This window comes from Megalobrama amblycephala, linkage group LG2 (genome assembly GCF_018812025.1).
Source record: "Megalobrama amblycephala isolate DHTTF-2021 linkage group LG2, ASM1881202v1, whole genome shotgun sequence".
NCBI classification, from domain to species: Eukaryota; Metazoa; Chordata; class Actinopteri; order Cypriniformes; family Xenocyprididae; genus Megalobrama; species Megalobrama amblycephala.
This window is the reverse complement of record NC_063045.1, coordinates 25,799,341-25,822,720: the sequence shown is the minus strand read 5'-3', so window position 1 is coordinate 25,822,720 and position 23,380 is coordinate 25,799,341. Positions and strand designations below refer to the sequence as shown.

Below are 23,380 nucleotides of genomic sequence, written 5' to 3'. Positions count from 1 at the left end.
AATAAAAATTCTTACTGACCCCAAACTTTTGAACTAGTGTAAAATGTTACAAAAGCTTTGTATTTTAGATAAATGCTGTTCTTTTGAACTTTCTATTCATCAAGGAATCCTGAAAAAACAGTACACAACTGTTTTCAACATTGATAATAATAACAAATATTTCTTGAGGAACTAATCATCATATTAGAATGATTTCTGACACTTGAGTAGTCTGACACAAATTGCAAAAAAGCGTCTGCCAAATGAATAAATGTTCTGAAGGATCATGTGACACTGAAGACTGGAGTAATGATGCTGAAAATTCAGCTTTTCCAACGCAGAAATAAATTACATTTTATAGGCTATTATATTCCAATAGAAAACAGTTATTTTAAATTGTAATAATTTTTCACAATATTACTGTTTTTACTGTATTTTTAATTAAATAAATTAAGCCTTGGTGAGCAGACAAAACTTCTTTTAAAAACATTAAAAATCCCAAACATTTGAGCGGTAGTGTATATATATATATATATATATATATATATATATATATATATATATATATATGCAAGTGTTAAAATTAAACTGAAAATTTACCAGGTTTACTGTAGCAATGAAAGTACTCTAGTAGAATAACGATTGGAGGTTCTGGTTCAATTAGTATTTTTACAGTTCAGTCGTCTTGCCTTTATTTTTTCGAGAAGTGATAATGATTATTAGAAATGCGTTTATTATTATTATTATCATTATTTGTATTACTACTACTACAACTACTACTACTAGTCTACTACTATTGTTTTATTATTTTATATTTCTTCTAACCGCAGTTGATTTTCAGCAGCCACTGTGAAATCGCTTTCGTCGATTGCGTCACATTCGCATGCGTTAACTGATTACGTCCACTAGGTGTCAGCAATAGCAAACGCCTGCTATTCTGCAACTGTGGCAAAAAATACATACATACATAAATAAATAAATAAATAAATAAATATAATTCTAATGGCACTAATTGCAAACCAAATTACAGGAAACATATAAATATAAAAAGAGAAATTAAAAGAAGTCGAAGAAGGATAACAGAGGGCTGTACTATTATAAGAAAAAATAGAAGGCTGTCATATAAGGTGAATGTCGCTGCATTGAAAGGTTAGACAGGGCGAATATGTCAGCTGGGCAGAAAAGCCCGTTTGAGGGGGCAGAGTGTCTCCCTGAAGACTGACGTGTCCTCAGAACAGAGTTGAAACGGAGTGAGGTTTGGGCCAGAGGCTTTTCTGTCTCTCTCTCTCACACACACACACACACACACACACTCTGCACATTTACGCACACTTGCATCTGCATCACTAGCAGCCACCATCTGGACGCGGGGACGAACAGGTCAGCAGGTCTTTGCGACGGGTGACCGCGTCTCTCAGCACTGCAAGGTCAACATTCAAAAGCGCACGAAAGCGTTTTTGCGTTTATTATGGATTTATATTCGCTAGAAACTATTGTTTAGATTGAAAACAACAATATCCTGATATATGGATCGCAAACACGTCGTTTTTAAGTGTTTTTATGATCCAGTCACAAACGTTTGTAAATGCTGTACGACATTTATTTAGGGTTAGATTCATGAGGCATACATGATGATTTATTAAATGATTAATTATTATTATAATTATACGATTTATTCGTTTATGAAGCTTAATTAAATCGCAGAGTCTTCTGGGAACATAATTTGAGTCCAATGATTCAATGAATCGTTCTTTAAAACAAACTGATTCATTAAAATGAATCAGAAATGCCAACTTCTATTAAGCTTGGGCCTTTTTTTTTTTTTTTTTTTTTTTTGACAAAAAGAAAACAAACAAAAACAAAAAATATTACAAAAGATATATCAAGGCTAGATATTCCAGAGCAAAAAATGAGAAATAATATAATTCAGAGCCACCGCCTGCTGTGCTCGAGTCTCAAAACACACGACAAGGGAGCAGCGCTAGTTCAAATCTGAGTCGTGATCAGAATCTTAATTACTTGGCATTTGTCTGCAGCAGATATTAAACTGTATATGATTATATCTTCCTTCTCATCACACTAGAAACTCCATTATGGAGTCTGAAGGACATCTTTAAGCTGTAGGACAGTAGGCTATATTATACAATTAAAGGATTTAGCTTTGTGCATTTGCCCTGAAAAAAGGATTTGGCGATAACTTATAGCTTTCGTTTTTGGTCCATTCTTGTTTGTGATTGCCACATAATCACATTCCAATCAATCCTGATGGATAACATTAAAATGCCTACATTCTCCACCATAAATATCCAAATATGCCAAAATATGTCACATTACAGAAGTAAAAATGGGTGTATCATGTCTGTAGCATGTTAATTTCCAAAATGAACTGATCTCATAGACCTTAGTGTGTATTCAGGTCACTCTGACAGTTGTGACTTCAAACTCCTCGTATTTCTGGTCCGGGGAGCGTATACCAAAAACGCAGTAAGTCAGAACTGGGCCTTTTATTGCTGCGCTGTCAAGCTCAGAGAGCCCCAGTGCCAAGAATCAGCACTTTTCCGGGGCTGTTTCATTGCTCTGCCTCGTCCTCCCTCTCTTTTTCTCTCAGGAGATATGGTAGGGGGCTGCTGGAGCCTCATTAACTCGCCTGATTTGATTTTGCAGCCCTCAGAGGAGCACGATAGTCGCTTGCTGCGAGAACCAACTGCATCTGTCGCCACAAAACTCACAAGTGCCACGGAGCTGCTTGAGAACTTTCGGGATAAGCCTGATGTTGGTTTCACAAGGCTGAAAACCAACTTTCCATGTCATTACAGGTAAATGGAAAGTGTAACCGCAGCGGGTCTTTGAACCAAAGCTGACTGACAGGAAACGAGTCTTTACTATAATCTTTCCCCTCAGCAACATGTGCTTCACCGATGAAAGGTTGAAAAGAAAAAGAACCACATTCCTCCAACTCTTTCCACACCCTGACTTGTTTAACCCTCGACAAGAAACTCTTGGGCTCTTGGGGAAATTTAGAAGGTGTTTGTGTGATGTGTGTAGAGCTGGTTGAAGGTTCACAGCTGACGAGAGTTTACGTTTTTAGTTGAAAATGGTGTTGCGTAAACAGCTCCTAAAAGTTCAAGTGTGACATTTTTCTTTTAAAGATCATCAAATTGTTTGACAACACATTGGATTAAAAGACAATTTTTAGTTATTCTGCCAAAAGTGTTTCATGGAATTGCAAGGACTAGTCCACTTTTAAATAAAATTTAAATTTACTCACCCCCATGTCATCCAAGATGTTCATGTCCTTTCTTCAGTCGAAAAGAAATTAAGGTTTTTGATGAAAACATTCCAGGATTATTCTCCTTATAGTGGACTTCAATGGCCTCCAGACGGTTTAACCGTCGCTGCGTTCGTTCCGTAAGTAGAATAGGGAAGGCGTAGGACATACAGCGTAAACTTTTTGGAGAATACGGAAATGCGGTTTTGGCAGAGGCACTTGGAAGGCAATCATTTGTGTTTATAAAGCATATACAGTTGATTTTTTTCGAAAATGACCAATCGTTTCGCTAGATAAGACCCTTATTCCTCGTCTGGTATCGTTTAAAGCCCTTTGAAGCTGCACTGAAACTGTAATTTTGACCTTCAACCATCTGGAGGCCATTGAAGTCCACTATAAGGAGAATAATCCTGGAATGTTTTCATCAAAAACCTTAGACATGAACATCTTGGATGACATGGGGGTGAGTAAATTATCAGGAAAATTGTATTTTAAAGTGGACTAATCCTTTAACTATTCCAGATCCATTGACAAAAAACAAACAAAACATTTTTGCACTCAATTCTTGCAAAAAGTGTGTTTACATAGACTTTTCAACGACTTTTTGTAGTCTTTTTGATCAAACAGAAATACTAAAACACAAATGTGGTAACATTTCATTCATTTTTATAAAACAATATATGACAAAACTCAAATTGACAGAACTCATCCTCACTGTGTGCATCTTTTACTACACAATGTCATATGAAAAAAACAAAGTAATTTACGTCTCATGGGAATAAATACAATGTAACACCATAAAGTTGTGTGTTTTGATTCACTAAAAAGAACTGGTTCATGAAAGTGATTCATTCAGAGTCAGATTTCATTGGTTGCACTACATGACATTTTTAGTTATTCTGCCAAAGGCATTTAATGGAATTTCAAGGAACTATTCCGGTTCCATTTAGAATACAAATGATAATTTCATTAATACATATTTTTTTTAAACATTTCTTACAAAAAATGTTTACTTGGACTTTTAATGTCTTTTAGTCTTTTAGATCAAATAAAATACAATTTTTATCCAAAAAAAGAAAAAGAAAACTCATAAAAAAAACAGTGAGTAATTAGAGTGCCTGTTTACACAACAGCATTTTCAACTAAAAACAGAAAACTTTTTATGCGTTTTGGCCTTTCATTTACACAACAATGCCATTTTGGTGGCCTGAAAATGCAAACTTTTTTAACAGAGTTTCAAAGTGCAAGTTTTTGAAAACTATACTGTTATTGTCTCCTTATAATTTACAAAAAAATATGAATTTGTAAAAAACGTTGATGTCATGCACATGCATATTATGTGTTCAGTCTGTAGGTGTGTAGTTTTTCTTTATAAAGTGACATCGCCAACTACTGGCCTGGCAGAATAATACAGCGTTTTTAATTATTTTCGCAGATCCTTGTGAATGAGGATCGTTTTGACAATGGTTTCGTCTGTACGTACAAAGCGCGAAGGAAAAACGTTTCTGTTTTTAGTACATTGTAGTTGTGTAAACATACCCTAAATCTCACAAGCCATAAGTACAACATAACAGCTAGTTATAAGCTGCATATATTTAGGGTACGTTTTGCACGACAACGACGTACTAAAAATGGAAACGTTTTTTCTTTGTACAGATGACGACGTTATCAAAACTATCCCCGTTCACACGGATCCACAAAAATGACTAAGAACGCTGTAATACGCATGCCTGACAAGTAGTTGGCGATGTCACTTTGTAAAGAAAGATTATGTGCATATGCATACGCATTCATATTCAGAGCACTCGCTCCAAACGCGCATGCCTATCCACCTTATTTTTATAGTTTACTGCACTTTGATATTCTTCCCATTATTTCCCTATAGCGGCTAATAAATCGGAAGTCTCGCACATTCACAGAAATACCTTAACTCCGCATTGACAAATAAGGTGGATAGACTAAACACGTAATAAGCATGTGCATGCCGTCACCATTTTCACAGATTCAAGCTTTTGCAGTTTACACAGAGATGACAGTGGTATTATTTTCTAAAACTTGCACTTTGAAACCCATTTTCAAAAGTTTGCATTTTCAGGCCACCAAAACGCCGTTGTCGTGTAAATGAACAGCCAAATCGCACAAAATGTTTTCTGTTTTTACTTGAAAATGCTGTCGTACAAACAGCCCCTTAGAATAAGTGTCGCATTGCCACTGAATTGAATAGTAGTGCATAAAACACTGTCAGAGTATTTTAGTATGAGTAAACACCATTATTGAGAGAGTTTTTGCTCAGTATAAAAAGCCTTGCCAAATAACTGGACAACACAGTTCTTTGCTAGTCAGGACTTTATACATTCTGTGGAAAAAGCTGCTGTCAGTTCAATTTGTGCAAAGCACCGCGTAGCTGCTCCAGGGGTTGTCAGTTCAGCTGGTACCCAGAAGACCCCTCTCTGTCCTGGGGAACACACCCCTCTGATCTGTGTGTGGTGGGTTTTGTTCTTTCCCTGCTTTGATTTTGAAGAAAAGAAAAGAGCATTTAATTTGAATACTCTTAACAGTGAGGAACAGATGCAGTACAGTATGAGAGGACATGGGGAGGAGAGAGAGAACTTTGAAAGGAAATATTTTGCATATGATTATGTCTGATTTGCTACCCTCGTTCTGAAAGTGGTTACAAAGTGTTGAAATATTGTTGTTAACTCCTTCAGAGAGAGGGGATTCAAGGAATAAAAACCCAAAAATGAAAATTTATGCAACTCATGCAACGCATACAATGCATTATTCCGCTGTCAACTTTCTGCTCTGATCACAACTTTTCCTATGTGCTGGCAGGTTTGTGTGTGTACATCTGTGTGTGTGTATGTGTGTGAGTGCAGCAAAATTGCCGTGAGCAGATCTCTACCTCTCGCTTTCCACACACACGCATAAAGATGTGTTGAGGGAAAGAGAGCAGAACGGTGACATTTTGTAAGGCTGAAATCATTGTCACACTAAAGCATTCTGTCACTTTATGACACACCAGCACAGAAAAAGAGCTAGACTGCAGAGAATAAATTGTTTTTCACAGATGGACGTTTACAAGGTTAGCCAGAACAAGAGAATCAGAAATAAATGGTCATGGAACTTCGTTCAACGTGTCACTAAAATTTGCAAACATAATGTCAAACATTTACTTTAACAGTTTTTGTTTGCTCTTTGTTTGAATTACCAAATGTATATCAAACAAAACAATATATCTTCTAAGAATGTTTGTATTTTGTAAATTGTGGTGAGAAGTCAAACAAAATGCTAAATATTCATTTTAACAAATATTCGTTTGTACTTTGTTCAGCATCTCATCACAACATGCAAACAAAGTGCTAAATATGTTCTAAAAACATTTGTTTGCAAACAAAACACTATATGTTCTAAGAATGTTTGTTTGTATTTTATAAATTGTGATGAGAAGTCGAACAAAGTGCTAAATATGTTCTAACATTTGTTTGCAAACAAAACACTATATGTTCTAAGAATGTTTGTTTGTATTTTATAAATTGTGATGAGAAGTCGAACAAACAAAGTGCTAAATATCAATTTTAACAATGAATGTACTTATTCAGCATCTCACCACAATTTACTTGGTTCATTTTGTCTGCTCAGTTAACTAACAAAAACCTAAATATCTTATCTAACATTTTGTTTGTACCTTGTTCGAATCATCCCTAAATTTGCAAAACAAAATACTAAATCAGCTTTAGCAATTTTTGTTTGCTCTTCATTCAATATGTAAATTCAGTTTACAAATTTAAAACACTGCATATATCCACTAAAAAACAGTATTGTTTGTAATATTTTTTAAATTCTTACCACTATTTTTATTTTTACCACTGTATTTATGTTTGTTTGTACTTCGCTTGACTTCTTATCAGTATTTGCAAAAAACATTAAATATCTGTTTTGACTATATTTGTGCAATATAAGTACTGTACATATGTTTTGTAATAATATTAGACTGTTAACGTTTATTTTCCTTTAGGTAAACAAGTTTTGTTTGCTCTTTCTTCAACTTGCCAATACAATTTGCAAACAAAATGCTATATTTCAGCTATAAAAACAATTGTTTTTACTTTTCCAAATTCTTGCCACTATTTGCAAACAAATTGCTAAGTATCTGCTTTAATGTTTGTACTTCACTTGACTTCTCAGCAGAATTAGCAAAAAACACTACCCGCTTTGAATATTTTTTTAAAAATAAATTACACAGTTGTTTGTTTTTGAAATATCAAAATTACAAGATTATCTTGCACAGTAAGAACTACTGCATAATTTGAACAGTACCAAAAGCATAAAGCAGAAAATCATAGAGAAATAATATTATGTGAGGGGTCTGATGTATTCTTTGTGTTTGGAAGGGGAGGCATGCCTTGTCTTCCTGAGGCAAATTCAGACGATGAAACACAAACCCAGACACACTATATACAGTATGCAGCTGATGGCGGTGCTACTGTCAAAACACTCTCACACACTCAGACTCTAGCCCTTTAACCTCCCCTCTCAACATGCATCATGCACACACACGTTTGTGGGGTCTTAACCTGCCTCCATCAGCACACATTATGCATGGCATGTGTGTTTCGAACCCTGACAGATAAAGGGGAATGGGGCCGCCGCACGACACCTTTGCGCACATATACGATAATAAATGTAGATCGGATTGACTTTTCCTCCAAATACATTCACAAACAATAAAACACATTTTGAACATACAACAAGCATCCCTTTGTGAAACAAAACTGTGGCTATTGTCAACAGATATTTATTTTCCTTTAGCTAAACATGCAATTGTGGGGACAAGTTGAACATTGTACAAATGTTGTTTGAGTGGGTATTTAACATTTTGTTTGGGAACTGGGTTGACAAGTGGAAAAAATGGCTATTTGTTTGCAGATTGTTGTGACAAGATGAACAAAGAACAAAAATTTTTTATAATAGTAGTGTATAATGCAAATTGTGGTAAGTGAACAAAATGCAAACAAACTGTTAAAGCAACTGTTTGTCTGCATGTGTGACAAATTGGATGAAGAACACATTGTTATAGTGGATATTTAGCATTTTTTATGTGGCTAGTGGTGACAAGTTGGATAAAGTACAAACATTGTTTTTGTTTTTTTGTTTGCAAATTGCGATAACTAAACAAAGTACAAACAATCATTGTTATGCCGAGTCAGATGAAGTACAAAAAAATGGTCAAAGCAGATATTTGGCGCTTTGTTTGCAACCACTGGTGAAAAGCAAACATTGTTTTAGTATTGTTATATTTAGGGTTTTGTTTGCAAATTATTGTTACAATGTTAAAGTACAAACAAACATTGTTAAAGCAGATTTTTAAAGTTTTTTTTTTTTTGTAAATTATGGAAAAAGTACAAAGTGTTTGTAGCTTAAAGGTGCTAAAGAGGATCTTTTCGTCGACTGAGAAACCAAAGACTGTTACTGAGTTTTTTAAATGAGCGCATGCGTAAGAACAACCCCCCCTCCTATCGTGTTAGTGGATTCATTATGTCGGACTCACCGCAGGTAACTCATAATCTGCAGTTGTTACTCCTGTCTCCGGACAAAAACATCGCATGCGGTGCCTGTGGAGTGTGGAAAGTTACTGGAGCGCGCAGCCACGCTCGTCTCTCACAAGGAACGTCATGGCAGTGATTGACAAGCCAGAGGGCCAATCGGATTGGCTGATGTTTTTAAGGCCCTACCTCGTGCACAGATGATGTATATTAATATTATTCCTTTCAGTGCACCTAATAAATAGTCTTTTATCAGTTAGTAAAGACAGTTTCAAGTAATATTGCAAAAATGTATAAAACAAAACATCCTCTTTAGCACCTTTAAGTGTTTAGTTGGTAAATTGTGATGACAATTCAAAGTGCAAACAAACATTGTCAGACTAGATATTAAGCGTTTGTTGGAAAATGGTGGTCACGATTTGAACAAAGTACAAATAGACATTGTTAAAGGATATATTAAAGATGTTTTTTGGTAAATTGTGTTGATGATTTGAACAAAGTAAAAGCAAACATTGTTGCAGTGGATGTTCAGTGCTTGCAAATAAAACATCCTGTCAAACGAACTGGAGTGTACTGGTAGTACTGCAGTCAGTAACACTGTAACTCCTGAAGTCCATCGATTTCCAGAGTCAGTCAAGTGAGAGCAAAACAGGTGAACATGCGCACACACACACACACACACACACACACACACACACTTGTTTTGATGTTGTCTTTCTCTCACGCTCCATCGACCAGCATCTGTAATTGTTCGAAACAGAAAAAAAAACATGGAAGGTTTTCATATAATAAGTTTAGGATTTCATATGGAGCTTTCTTTCTGTTTTTCTTGACCCAAGTATTGCGAAACATAGTAGTGGGAGTAACAGCTGTGCTGTGTGGAAATATACTTACAAAATGAAACGGTCATAAAAAAAATGTCATATGATATGTCCATGTCATTTGACTCCAACCTTTAAAGTGCCCCATAAGATATATCTTTTTTCCATTGTTTATTTATTTCATTTAATGGTCTGTTATGACAACATACAGTATTTAAGAGTAGTGTATTTCAAAACTGGTTAGTGATACGGAATCAATCTCGTTGTTGACTCTAATTCCTATAGATCTGGGCAGTTTAGTGCACTATATCAGCAAGGAGTGAACGATGTGAAGAGAGGGTCACCTGACCATTATGAGACAAATTCATTGAAGAATACATTGGCTGAGCCCGAAACCGCAGTGTGTATTAATGTGTAATAACGACTGCAGTTTTATTTCTGACCCTGTTTTGATGTAAAGTAAATGGAGTCCAGTGGAATCGATTCTTATTGCGGGAATCCGGAGTTGAAGTCGACTTAAAAACCTGGAACTGAACACCCCTAAAACTGGTTGGAAAATGCAACTTTTATGACAAAATATCAACGTTGTCAAAAAAAAGCAAAAGATGCTTGTGTCAATCGAAAACTATGACTACAGAGCATTAATAATGATATACACTCTTGTTGGATGACATATGGTGATGGTTGCAACAGTACTTCAACATGTTGACATAACTGGGTGAATTTGACTGCAGAAAGCATTAAAATTCATGACATGGATCATGTAAAAATAAAACTGAAAAGCATTTCACCATGGTTTATCATTGCAACATGCACTTATACTGTACACACACAGACACACACAGTGTGGTACAGTAGGTGTCCTGGGGCTGGTATGTCTAGGTATGAGCACTGACCTTTATTGTCCAGATGAGGGGAAATATTCGATTATCACTGACCTGATTCTGCTACTCACTCGTATCACCTGGAATTAACATCATGCGGATTAACAAACAAACAAACAAACAAACACACATAGCAACAAACACGACACACTAACCTTTTCACAAATACAAGCCTTTCAAAACAAAAGTGGATTTATACCATTTTTTAAACAGCAGTAAACAGTTGTATTTTAGTATCATTGTTATACTACTATACTATATTTTTTATGGTTTTAGTTTTAGTTAACGATAATAACCCAGTGGCACCAAATGGAATTACAATAAATGCACAAAAAAAAAAAGAAGTTATCTGGATGACTTATAATTGCACATTAAACTGAGAAATGAGAAAGTCTCATTTCACTAAATGCAGCATAATAGGAGTCTGTTTGCTGTCATGCCCACATCTAGATGTTGAGATTAACATCACATCCGATGTTGACTGAAGCCTTCAACACGACAAATCCAAGCAGTTAATGAATCTGTCTGAGAACTGGCATCATGTCTGAACTCGACTACAGAGAGAGTCAGTTGAGCCAGAGGGACAAAAAGAGAGTAGATTCGTCAAAGTGACTTGATTTGATATGGCTGGGCCACGAGCTCATCTAATTGCAGGGAAGTTGATCTGACAAATGGATCTGGTTGGTGTTATCATGCTGTACATGAGCCTTGAGGGTGAAAGACTCACTCTGTACAGCTCCATTGATACTAATGACGCAAACACAGCCATTTCAGATTAGAAGCGGTTCCTTAATTTACCCTTTCCTTCTGGCCCCGCCTTAAAAAACATTAGTGACCGATCATACCTTAAAAGTTGGAGTCTATGGGCCTTTTGGGTTTTTAAGCCAGTGTTATTTTAGTATCGTTGATATATTCTTATAGTTTTTAGTAAATAAATTTAGTAATAACTATTATAATGGTAATTTTAGTAATTTTTAGTAATTTTTTGTTTTGTCATTTTTACTATTTTAAAATATGTCTATATAGGTTTTATTCATTTTCATTTATTTGTTTTATACGGTGGCCGAGAGAGCTCAACGCGCTGCAAATGAAGAAAACACATGCAAATAGAAAAAACACCAGCAAATAAAGAAAACATCTTCATCAGTTTGACATCACATGCGCTGCAAACTCCACAACACTTACAAAAAGTGAAACGCGCTGCAAACTCCACAACACTTACAAATAGTGAAATGCGCTGCAAACTCCACAACACTTACAAAAAGACAAATGCGCTGCAAATAGGCCTGCTCATAATGCACATACGATCAGAATGTTAACAAACAAAAGTGTTGTGGAGTTTGCAGCGCGTTTCACTATTTGTAAGTGTTGTTGAAACTCCACATCACTTACAAAAAGACAAACGCGCTGCAAACTCCAAAGATACAGGTACGTTTGTCTTTTTGTAAGTGTTGTGGAGTTTGCAGCGCGTTTCACTTTTTGTAAGTGTTGTGGAATTTGCAGCGCATGTGTTGTCAAACGGATGAAGATGTTTTCTTTATTTGCTGGTGTTTTTTCTATTTGCATGTGTTTTCTTCATTTGCAGCGCGTTGAGCTCTCTCGGCCACCGTAGTTTTAGGTTATTTAACTTTAGTTATTTTAGTACTTCAAGCTAAACTACAAATAGAAAATGTTGCCTTGGCGTCTAGCTGAAATTTTTCATACTTTATTTTAATTCAGTTAACGTTTATTTCAATTGAGCCCTGCACATGACATGCAGGGAAAAAAAGTATATTGTGGACACGAATTAACAATTAATTCCCACAACTTACTAATACGTCAGCACATTAGCACGTTTTACTAATTTGTTCCCTTGTTTTAAAGGATTAGTTCACTTTCAAATGAAAATTAGCCTAATCTTTACTCACCCTCAAGCCATCCTAGGTGTATAAGACTTTCTTCTTTCTGATGAACACAATCGAAGAACACAATCTGAAGCGAAGCTTTTGAGTATTGCATTTGTGTAAAAAAATATCCACATTTATTTACACAAACGCATAGCTTTGCTTCAGAAGGCCTATAATTAACCCCCTGGAGCCGTGTGGAATATGGCCACCACGATATATATTTTTTTCTGTCGTGCAGGGCTCCATGGCATACAGACATACAGACTGGTGTGTATTTCAAGTAATGGAATTTTTTATGGTTTTAGTTTTAGTTAATGATAATAGCAACATGTTCTCCAACCAATACGACCATATAGGTCGTTTGTCACTTCCCTGAAATACGGCTCATAGGAGCGTTTACTAAAGTGGCGCCCCTATCGACAACAGGACACTTTCATTTTAATGCATTGTTCCCTTTTATCTGCGTCAGATTTCAGGTTTCGCGTAGCTCAACTGGTAGAGCATTGCAATAACAATATGCAATCATGTGATCATGCGATCGTGGGTTCGATCCCAGGGAACACATGTGTTCATAAAGTGTAAATGCCTAAATGCACTATAAATCACTAAGGTTAGGTTTAGGGGTGGGGTGGGTGTAGTCATTAATAAAAATTAGTTTTGGTAAATGGAAATAGGAGAAATGGTGTAAAAAGTCCACACATTGCATTTAAATGAACACGCATTTTGATTGGTAATGACAGTCATACATCATTGCATGACGACAGACGTAACACGACACTGTCGCTATTTTTACGCCCACTAGAGGGCGTATGACTTCAAAACGTAAATATAGGTCGTAATGTGCTTAAAAAACGACCTATAGGGTCGTTTTTTTTGGAGGACAGTCTCAACTATCCCAACAGATGCTTACCGACTGCCCAATGTTGGTGTGTCACAGCCCTTTTGTTCAGCTTGACATAAACGTAAGTGTGTTGCGAAGCTCGCTCGAGAAATTGAAGTCTTCTGTGCTTCTGTGTTGCGAACTTCAGAAAACACTAACGTTAATGTCAAGCTGAACTTGTGAATGCGACTAACAATTGGCCGGAAGCGATGGTTAATAGTTAAAAAAAAAAATTCTTACACTCACCTATCATTTTGCTTCAGAAGACAATGATTCATCCACTGAGGTTATATGGATTACCATCACGTTCGCTGTGTGTGGTTTTTACAAGTGGCACCCATTCACTTGCATTATATTAACTCACCAAGATTGATTATTTGGTAAGACTTTACAATAAGGTTCATTAGTTAACTACATTAGTTAACATGAACTAATAATGAACTGGACTTGTTCAGCATTTTTTAATCTTAGTTAATGTTAATTTCAACATTTACTAATACATTATTAAAATCTTGTTAACATTAGTTAATGCACTGTGAACTAACATGAACAAACAATGAACAACTGTATTTTCATTAACTAACTTTGACAAAGATTAGTAAATACAGTGACAAATGTATTGTTCATGGTTATTTCGTGTTAGTTAAAGGTCCCGTTTTTCGTGTTTTTTTTGAAGCTTTGATTGTGTTTATAGTGTGCAATATAACATGTGTTCATGTTTCGCGTGTAAAAAAAAACAGTATTTTTCACATAATTTACTTATCTGTATACCGCTGTTTCCACTGTCATAAAAACGGGCTGATGACTTCCTTGTTCTATGAAGTCCCTCCTTCAGAAATACGTAACGAGTTCTGATTGTGCCAGCGGTTCCTGTGTTGTGATTCGACAGCAGTTTAGCGCTCCTTGCCCAGAAAGGTCACGCCTCTTACCATAACGTGGAGATGCACGCGCTCAGTGTTATTGTAAACATGTCTTTAATTTTACCCTATCAATTTGAGCCGGAATCAGACCCGGTGATTGGACTGCGGGATGAAAATAACAGCGTTTCGACGACATGGCGACAAACACACTCTACAAACGCAACTCTTGCTCTTCTCCGTGGGAGCGCAACAAGACCACGCCCCCTTTTTTTGTGTATTCCTGTGGGTGGAGGTTAGTCAAAAAACTGTTTTAGTGACGTCATTAAAGAAGGAAGTAGAGGGATGTAGTCCAAACTGGCCGTTCGATGTAGGCGACTTCTGTTAAATAAAATATCTCGCTTGGCATTGAACTTTGAGCTTTAAAATTTTACAGATTTTATTTATACTCTAACAACAACATTACACACTAACTAAAGTTTGAAACATGGGATCACGAAGAACGGGACCTTTAATACATTAACTAATGTTTCACTAATGAACCTTAATGTAAAGTGTTACCGATTATTTTCTTAAAAATCTTTGTGTTTATCTGAAGAAAGAAAGTCATATACATCGGGGATGGCATGAGGTTGAGTAAATGATAAGAGAATTTTTATTGTTGGGTGAACTGTCCCTTTAAGAACTTACTTATTAGGCTCATAGTAGTACTCCTAACACCCAAAGGAGGCAGATTAAACGGCATAAATGAGTAGATAGTGGAGCTAGACTCATTTAAAAAACCTGATTCAAACCTCATGGGTGTTATATGGTAGAGATGCATTGGTGTAGCTTCTTTTTTATGGGTGCTAAACCAGTTTAGTATCCAAAAACATCCCCCCAGTTGAGCTGTGGGAGCTTAACAAATTTTCTACAAGCACACAAGCACACCATACTGTTTTTATATCCTTAAGCAAAGCGCATGAGAATAGCAAAACCTGCTGACATTCATGTTGCCAATCAAATGCATGTTTGTGATGCTGTAGCAGTTATGTGCTGTATATCTGCAAAGAGGTAAACTACAAGGTGAAATATCCATTCCGGGAGCATCAATGAATCGGTGGAGGTTAGTTTAGAGGTTATGGCGCCTTTCAGTTCTCCATTAAGAGAGAATATCGCTTTGGAGAAAAGCAAGGCCACTCAAAGAACTCGCTCTGATGTGGACGGCTCCATACTTAATAAAACACAGCCTTCTGGTCTTTCAAGACCACTCATTTGATCCTGATGGAAAATAAACAGGTTTCTCTTTCTGATCTGTCAAAAGCGGTTTTCCTCAATTCTACCTTTGTTTAAACCCACCACCATTTACACACTTCACAGATCAAGACGAACTCGTACAAATACTCTATGTTTTTAATCTTAAACACCGAAACACAGAATCACTTAAAGCTACTGTGTTGTAAAGGTACTTTTCTTCTATTTTATAAATATAAATTTTGTAAATTGCTGTAAAGCTATATTGTCTACACTACAAGCTGTAAATCATCGTAGAGAACGTTGTAAACTTGTCATGCATCATCTACATTGCACTCTGTTCAAAACTGTAAATTGTTGTAAAGTTTACGATATAAAGCCGTTTTGCATAGGTTGATTTTATATCATGACAATAAATAACATATATACACATATTACATATTTATATACACATATTACACACACACACACACACACATATATATATATATATATATATATATATATATATATATATATATATATATATATATATATATATATATATATATATATACAGTTTTGTAAGTCCTTCAATGTTGAAAATTGTAATACATTGCATGCTGTAAAAACCTTGTACTTCGTAAAGCTAATTTAAAATTGGCATGTAATATACAAAAATCTAAACATTTTCTCAAGTGTTATGTGCTAGCTGTTGTTTGTACCTAAATATTGATGTCAGGTATATTGGAGTTAATTGTGTTGTTCTGGGAGATTGTTTAATCCTCTGCTGATGTTCAGGAAGTAAAGCGCAGGTCCATTGATCGTCCTCCAGGGCAGGAGGGGTCAGAATCTTCTGGCTGCCTGATCGATGTCATCCTTTCAAGGGCAATGGGACTCGATAAAGGTATTCTTCTAAATCCAGAATCTGCTGCCCTGCATCAACAAAGTGTGATAAACAGATGGAATCAGAAGAGGGATTTTCAAGGTCAAATTTGGATGGAAACACTTTATGGTGTGACTATGTCACAACCAGACGTGATGTGGAAAGTTTCCAAACACAAATCAGTCTTAGTTTATAGTATTTCATACACAAACCAATCGTAGTATAAATATTAATTAGTAGTATATATAATTATTTATAATTTAACATTTAATCATGTTTTTATACATAAAACACATTATGTTTACATTCCAAAAGTAATAAGATTACCTAAAAAATGTATGTATACATTATATAAAATTATATACAAATTATTACAAACATGCTGTAGTATATATACTATGATTGGTTTGTGAAAACTTCAATTAAAGGGTTAGTTCACCCAAAAATGAAAATTCTGTCATTACTCACCCTCATGTCGTTCCACACCCGTAAGACCTTCATTCATCCTCGGAACACAAATTAAGATATTTTTGATAAAATCCGAGAGGTATATGTCTCCTCCATAGACAGCAATATAATCACCACTTTAAAGGTCCAGAAAGTAACCTTAATTTTATGAAGTGACAAGACATTTTGTGCACAAAAACAAAACAAAAATAACGACTTTATTCAACAATATCATCTGTGTCATTCTCATATGTTGTTTACGTCCAGCGCTTCCAGGTTCTACGTCAGAACACCGACTCATTATTGGCCGGCTCCTGCGTCAGCATCACATGTATGCGTTGTGCTGCTCACGTGTGCAGCTTTGGCAAATACTGAGCTGGCATTCAGACGTAAACACGGAAACCTTCCTTGTGCTTACTGCATCAACTGCGTAAGGATAATGACAGCGAAGAGAAGACATTGTTGAATAAAGTCATTATTTTTGTTTTGTTCTCGTCACTTCATAAAATTAAGGTTGAACCACTGCAGTCACGTCGACTGTTTTAACTATGTCTTTAGTACCTTTCTGGACCTTGAAAGTGGTGATTATATTGCTGTCTATGGAGGAATCATATACCTCTCGGATTTCATCAAAAATATGATAATTTGTGTTCCGAAGATGAACGAAAGTCTTACGGGTGTGTAACGACATGAGGGTGAGTAAATAATGACAGAATGTTAATTTTTGGTTGAACTTAGCCTTTAATGTTTATATTTATGTGTGTGTGTGATTTTTATATAATTTAAAATGTTTTATATTTTTAATGCATAACATACCTTTCAAAATAAAGTATGTTTACATTTCAAAACTAATTAGATAACCTAGAAAATGAATCGAAAATAATACAAACCCGATTCCAAAAAAGTTGGGACACTGTACAAATTGTGAATAAAAACAGAATGCAATGATGTGGAAGTTTCAAATTTCAATATTTTATTCAGAATACAACATAGATGACCTATCAAATGTTTAAAATGAGAAAATGTATCATTGTAAGGGAAAAATAAGTTGATTTTAAATTTCATGGCATCAACACATCTCAAAAAAGTTGGGACAAGGCCATGTTTACCACTGTGTGGCATCCCCTCTTCTTTTTAAAACAGTCTGCAAACGTCTGGGGACTGAGGAGACAAGTTGCTCAAGTTTAGGAATAGGAATGTTGTCCCATTCTTGTCTAATACAGGCTTCTAGTTGCTCAAATGTCTTGGGTCTTCTTTGTCGCATCTTCCTCTTTATGATGCGCCAAATGTTTTCTATGGGTGAAAGATCTGGACTGCAGACTGGCCATTTCAGTACCCGGATCCTCTTTACACAGCCATGATGTTGTAATTGATGCAGTATGTGGTCTGGCATTGTCATGTTGGAAAATGCAAGGTCTTCCCTGAAAGAGACGACGTCTGGATGGGAGCATATGTTGTTCTAGAACTTGGATATACCTTTCAGCATTGATGGTGCCTTTCCAGATGTGTAAGCTGCCCATGCCACACGCACTCATGCAACCCCATACCATCAGAGATGCAGGCTTCTGAACTGAGCGCTGATAACAACTTGGGTTGTCCTTGTCCTATTTAGTCTGGATGACATGGCGTCCCAGTTTTCCAAAAAGAATTTCAAATTTTGATTCGTCTGAACACAGAACAGTTTTCCACTTTGCCACAGTCCATTTTAAATGAGCCTTGACCCAGAGAAATTGCCTGTGCTTCTGGATCATGTTTAGATATGGCTTCTTTTTTGACCTATAGAGTTTTAGCCGGCAACGGCGAATGGCACGGTGGATTGTGTTCACCGACAATGTTTTCTGGAAGTATTCCTGAGCCCATGTTGCGATTTCCATTACAGTATCATTCCTGTATGTGATGCAGTGCCGTCTAAGGGCCCGAAGATCACGGGCATCCAGTATGGTTTTCCGGCCTTGATCCTTACGCACAGAGATTGTTCCAGATTCTCTGAATCTTTGGATGATATTATGCACTGTAGATGATGATAACTTCAAACTCTTAGCAATTTTTCTCTGAGAAACTCCTTTTTGATATTGCTCCACTATTTTTTGCCGCAGCATTGGGGGAATTGGTGATCCTCTGCCCATCTTGACTCTGAGAGACACTGCCACTCTGAGAGGCTCTTTTTATACCCAATCATGTTGCCAACTGACCTAATAAGTTGCAAATTGGCCCTCCAGCTGTTCCTTATATGTACATTTAACTTTTCCGGCCTCTTTTTGCTACCTGTCCCAACTTTTTTGGAATGTATAGCTCTCATGAAATCCAAAATGAGCCAATATTTGGCATGACATTTCAAAATGTCTCACTTTCAACATTTTATGTGTTATCTATATTCTATTGTGAATAAAATATAAGTTTATGAGATTTGTAAATTATTGCATTCCTTTTTTATTCACAATTTGTACAGTGTCCCAACTTTTTTGGAATCGGGTTTGTAAACATACAAAGATAAACAATGTATGTACAGTATGTACTTGATCATCTAGCACTAATTACATTCTTGCAACATTCTCTCTCTTGTCCTTGTCTTTTTGCGTTTCCTTGAGCCTGTATGATTTCTAAAAGAATGAGGAAAAAAGAAACATGTACATTAGGCTGATTTTGTTTGCACAGGTGTCGGTGAGTTTTGTTTGGTGACTCATGTTTGTACAAATGAAACAGGTGTGCTCACAATGGGAATGTGGCCCTATAGAAGTTTGACAAAAGGTGAGCACGAAAAATGGCGTTAAAGCAACAAGAATGTTTATCTTAGCAAAGAAATCTAATTTTGAGGCACTGACTGCTTACTTTCATTCATCTGCAATTTGTGTCCAAATAAGGAAGTCTGTAATAAACTACAGGGGCGTACAGGTAACGATTCCAATAATGCTGAAATTGCTGCATTTTATTCAACCACAGTAATTGCTATGAGAAAAGTAAATCAAGTCAGTCCAGACATACGCGCTCTAACATCCAATTATTTCCCCTCTCGGAAGAGCACTCCAGTTTCTATTTCTCTAATTGCCAGGCGTGTGTTGTCCTGCACAGTGTTGCATTCTGGAAGCTGTTAGGAGGCAGGTGAAAGAACCTCTGAGGGATTCGATGAACCGCACGACACGGCAAATCAGAGAAACTTCCAGAAAGCAGAGCACACAAAGCAGAGGGGTCAAGGACAAGTGACCTGAACAGAACAGCATGATGGTGATTGGTGGCAAACGAGTTTGTAAGAGGGAAAGAAAGTGGTTTTAATGGGGGGAAGATACTTTGAAACTGCTATAGATCTACTCATAATTTAAAGTTTACTACATTGATGCTAGTTAAGGTGGCAATATGAGATCCTATCATATATTTACTATCTTCATATGGTGTATATTATCACTTAAAAAAAAAATGGTATAAAACAATAAGGATCTAACATGAATATAACAGTTACTCTAAATACAACTAATAAATGAAAAACAAAAATATAATAATAAAATAATATAATAATAAATAGAATTAAATGAAAGTGACAAACAATTTATATATAAATAAATAATTTGCTATAACATTTCACAATATTACTGTTTTTACTGTATTTTATATCAAATAAATACAGCCTTCTAAAATACTTTTTTCAAAAACATTAAATCCTTTGTATTTTTATGAAATAAGCATAAATTCATTAGCTTTAAAATTAGTAAAAATATATATATACCACATACATGTAAAACTATTGTAAATATATTATATAATGATATAATAACTAATTCTATATAATAATCAATTATTGCAATTAATAATTTAGTAATGCAAATAAATTACTATAAATTAAGTATGAGATACTTTATATCAATTATTAGAACATATATATTAATAATTTAGTAATTATATTCCTATTATTAAGTATGATTCATTAAATATATTTAAATATAATTTATATATATATATATTTACTGTGACAAAAAATCACCTAAAATATTTTAAAGCCTCTTTTAGAACCCTTTAAGACACAATTTTATTTTTTATTGAAATAAGCATAAATTCATAACCTTTAAATTTAGTACAACGAATGTATACATTGCATTATTATAACATAATTTAAAACATTATAATTTAAATTAGCATAATTTTTAATAATCATTATTATTTTAATAACCATTATTTGTTTCATAAAAAATGAATGACCAAGATTTTTCTTGTATTTTTTGTTGTTGTTGTTGTCATAAATTTATTCTGCTTAGTTATTCCGCATCACTGAAGCTGAAGTGAAACTGGATGAAGAAATGTCCCTCTTCTCCTCTGAAAGAGCATTCATTTCCTCATCTTCTACTAACATCAGCTCATCTCATCCCTAATGTGTCATTATTCCTCTCTATGAGTCCAAAAAGGCCTCCTTTTCAAAATCACACAAGTATGAAACATCATTCGTATTACCCTCAGGCTCTTTGATGACCTTGCCAAATATAGATGTGACCTCTTCCATACTGTGCCCATTTCGAGTGTCTGGGGACGGCTGTCCCCGCAGCACTCGATGTGTCTGTGTTTGCGTGTGTGTGTGTGTTCATTCCTCAGGCTTCTCCTCACTGTCCTGTCTATAGAAATAACTCTGTTATGCTCCTCGTCACCGAACACACTCCAAACTCCCAGCGACAGACCACCCTTTCTGTATCAAAGCCGTCCCAACAGCTAACGTCAAGAAAAACTGCACTGTCAACACAAAAATATTGAAAAGTTGCCCTTCAAAACCAAGAAAGGCAACGTATCTGAAACAGCATCTCCGCAATTCACAGTCTTTGGCAGTATCATGTTGCAATGATGGTATCCGACGATAATACTATGGTACTTTGATCATTGACCAAGGTATTGAATTTCATGTACTGTGGTATTTACATAGTATACTCCAAAATACTTCCAAAAATACCATGGCATACATTCAAAAAGACATGGCAGATATGTAGTACCATAAATTAAGTAAAAGTATATATATAAAGTTAAAGTATATATCTTTAATATTAAAAAGTATTTATAAATGTTATATATTTACAACACTTTTACATATATATGCCGTATTATTAATATATATTGTATATATTTTCTTTGTATTGCTTTAAAAAGCAATGAGTATATAGTATTATTTATTAAATACTACTAAAAAGTACCATGCTGCCATGTTTTTTGTTATATTCGGACTAGAGTGTTATACTGTATATTATATATATATATATATATATATATATATATATATATATATATATATATATATATATATATATATTTTTTTTTTTTTTTTTTTTTTTTTTTTTTTTTTGAAAATGTACCTTTGATTAACATGGTCAAGATGTAAAATAAAATACAGGATGTCAAAAATGTAATAGTAGATTTTATCATAGTACTATGTTTTTAGACCATGTTTTATATTCTTTGGATAATATGGTAATCAGTCACTACCATAGTACGGTATCAAAGCACTTTCTGATAACATCAATGTACCCTTTTTGTTATAGAAAACAGTTTTATAAGTTTTATACAGCCTTTACTAAAATGAAACCAAGAACAAAGAGCATTCATGCTAAATGTTTTAAAAGACACTTTGAAGAGGAATCTGACCTGAAAGCCAGTGTTTTGTTTTGTCTGCTGTCTGATGTTGTTTCTTTTATTGTGTCTGCAAACGTGCAGGGCTTACATCTATTTGCACACATTTCGTTATTTTTTGACCCAAAACCCAAAGCAAAGATCAAAAGATCAAAAACAAGTGTGAGTTGATCTGCAGGGCATGCACACATCATTAACGCACTTGCACCTGAGCCTGACCTTCAAGGTTAAAAACACACACACACAGAAAAGCACAAACACACACACACACACAAGCAGGGATAGTGGGGTTTTTGGGTCATGTCCCTGAACGGTTACAGAAACGCACACATACCTGTCTGTTTCAGTGTGTCAGTGGTTCAGCAGGTGTCACATGATGTCAAACAGTATGTGGCTGATCCGGGGAGATCAAACCCGCAGGTCCATCCTTCCAGAGATTCTCACAGATGAGAAACACACCCTGAGGTGATGTCATCCGTGAAATACAGGAGCTAAACAACAGAACGAGACATGAACAAAGACAAGTGTGTGACTGGAATTTAACTATTAAATAGAACGATAACAAGATAGACATTTGTGCTTGACCATATCATCTGCTGTATGCCTTAAACATCATAATACACACATTTGATATTTTAATTTCTATTATAAAATAGTGAATACATATTATCACATTTATTTTATTCCATTATCACCATACCTGTCAACATTTGGGTACCAAAATCTGGGAGACCTCAGAAGGTTCTATATACAGATATATATAGTATCCATAAATATTTAAAGGGTTAGTTCACCCAAAATTACTCACCCTCATGTAGTTCCACACCCGTAAGACTTTTGTTCATCTTCGGAACACAAGTTAAGATATTTTTTGATAAAATCCGATGGCTCAGTGAAGCCTGCATCACCAGCAATAACACTCCCTTCAATGCCCTGAAAGCTACTAAAAACATATTTAAAACAGTTCATGTGACTACAGTGGTTCAACCTTAATATTAAAAAGTGACAAGAATACTTTTTGTGCACCAAAAAAACAAAATAACGACTTTATTCAACAATATCTAGTGATGGGTGATTTCAAAACACTGCTTCATGAAGCTTTGAAGCTTTACGAATCTATTG

General features: G+C 35.3%; 1 long non-coding RNA gene across 2 annotated transcripts; it reads right to left on the bottom strand.

Annotated features, from left to right (window-relative positions):
* Positions 1 to 5,364: 5,364 nt before the first annotated feature.
* Positions 5,365 to 23,133, bottom strand: LOC125253971. 2 transcript variants are annotated; one of them, XR_007181573.1, is made up of 5 exons: positions 23,067 to 23,126; positions 22,593 to 22,749; positions 16,056 to 16,266; positions 9,489 to 10,575; positions 5,365 to 5,754 (listed from the first exon to the last, which is right to left on the bottom strand). It is a non-coding gene; the product is annotated as an uncharacterized LOC125253971 (long non-coding RNA). The 2 variants fall into 2 exon arrangements; XR_007181572.1 differs by having other exon boundaries at positions 22,593 to 23,133.
* Positions 23,134 to 23,380: the final 247 nt, after the last annotated feature.